The following is a 2365-nucleotide window of genomic DNA, read 5'->3' as shown; positions in this document are numbered from 1 at the left end:
CTCTCTCTCTCTCTCTCTCTCTCTCTCTCTCTCTCTCTCTCTTATTCTCTCGGTCCTAGATAATTAGCACGTAAGTATTCTTCAAGACTTCGCACGACAATGAATTATCGATCGTCGATCGTTGGCAAGCGGGCTCAGGTGGGGCGGGACGGCCCCGGAACAGGACGAACGTTGTTGAGGGTAGCCGAGCTCTCCCGAGCGTCGACGCGCAGCGGCGGAAGCGGCCGAGCGGAGACGAACGGCGATCCTGACGGCACGGCCCTCGAAGTACACTGGGCCTGGCGAGTAAGGAATGTCGGCGGCGCTGACGTGGGCGATCGGCAGGCCTTAGGCGGGCCAGGGAGGAAAGCCTCATCTCCCTGCCGGCCGACGGAAACGGCGGAGTTCCCTCCCGGGTGCTCTAGGGCTTCTTTGGCGTCGTGGCAGCAGCAGCATCACGGCGACATCCAGGTCGACGGAACCGGCGGGCATCTCTTCGTCGGTGGCAGCGGCGTGCTGGTCCCTCCAAGGTTGTCCTTTACGTCAAAACTCCCAAAAGCGGCATCAACAGCCAAACGGAATCGCCATAAAATACTCCAAAATCTCCAACGTGGCTGTCCTGTCCTCACGCCCTTCTGTCGTTGTCAAAAGACTCGAGAGTTGAGATTGAATATATCGTAACAAAAGAAAAAGAATAATTAATCTTCGAAAACGTAATCGGAACTGACATCAAGGACGATAGTAGACGTTCACAAACGAAGAACTTAATGGTAATGTCGCAGACGGAATTTCGCTAGTGGATTATCGTGCGGAGCCTAGGTTGAGCGGAAAAGAAAATTTTATTAATTTTTGTGGCGCGATTCGGGAGAATCACGTCACAGAACATAATGCCTGATAGAATAATAAGCGTAACATTTTCCGATCGTATAAAAGATACCATACTTCATAATTGAGGATTCCAACAATATAAGCGGAATATAAAACAAAGCAAAAACGTAAATTAATAAGTATAAATCATAAGAATTGATTATATTCGACGATTGATCAACTTATATACTTGTCTAGTACCGTCAGTAAAGATAATGGCATATGTAGTATGTATAGTATGTGTATGGGTTGGGGTATAACAATATATGTGGGTTGGCCGTGGGTATAATTGGCTGTGTATATGTTGTGACGTGGCATTTCGACATGCACGCCACAAAATGTAACATTCTGCGATTTCCGGCTACATCGTGGGGCCCTATGCGTGGGGAAGGGATTTCGTGGCGTTTGACTGTATATTATTTGTTGAATTTGTATTTATTTCCCTCGTGGGAACGTTTTTTTTTTTGTGTTTTATATTTTTGAAGCGGATCCGGAAAGATCTTGTCAAACTTTGAATACTGCGGGCCCCGAGAGTGCCAACCACGGGCCCGGTGGAGCGCGCTGGCGAGGCGACGCGACAGCCAGACCGGAGCACACACCCTAAGCTGCCAGCTACGCGGAAAATTCAGCAAGCGTCTCCCCGATCCAGAGGGCATACGGAAGTTGCAGTAACTGCCTGGAGCCGTCCATCGAGGGAGCAGAGGTGGATGTGATTCCCACCTCCCGAAAATATCACTGCAGCCATTCCAAACACGAAATATGCCAGGATCTACTTTATCGGAATCGAAGAAAACAATTGAAGATCGCGAGCGCTCTGGCGAAGTCGATGGATCCGCCAATCAGCTTGGCCTAAGGGATGTATTACAGCGCGCCTCTTGGGAAGGTTCCCGATTTTCGAAATTCTTAGCGTCACTCACGGTGTGGCCGAGCCTAGGAACAGACGTGTTTTCGTCTGATAAACTTTGTATAGTCTCGTATTGTTTTATTTTAGTTTTGTTGGATTTTTTGTATAGTATTGTATAGTCTACCGTGCCGTTTTGCGACCGCTTGAGGAACCCAGTATCAAAGAGATTGTGTCTTGGGGATATCTGGAGCGACTAGGAGGGCGGTGAGTGACGCTTTTGTGAGTTGACCATATTTACGTGAATGAGAGATAGACCGTGACGCAGTGTCGTGCCTTACGCATTCCCGATCATTATTGTATCCGCGGATTGCTCATCGGTGGCGCTCTAGAGGATCGGTGCTATTTAATATCGTTTATGGGTCAAATGTTGGTTTTGCATTACCGCCGATACAGTCCACGCCTCGCGGAGTCATTTCCTTGGCGCAAGGGTATCGTGAGTCCGTTAGCACTCGTTAACGTTAAATTCTGTATAATATCCTTTGGCTTGTATATTCTGTGAGGAATGTGGTATAGCGTGTACTTCCGTATAGTATGGAGTACGATGTATATTTTTGTATTAAGGTCCTGTAAATTTGTAGATATTAGTTTGCCAATAGGTCTTCGGGACCGACAGCT

Source organism: Cephus cinctus, unplaced genomic scaffold (genome assembly GCF_000341935.2).
Source record: "Cephus cinctus unplaced genomic scaffold, Ccin1 Ccin1_scaffold0104, whole genome shotgun sequence".
NCBI lineage: Eukaryota > Metazoa > Arthropoda > Insecta > Hymenoptera > Cephidae > Cephus > Cephus cinctus.
Note: the sequence above shows the minus strand (reverse complement) of the source record.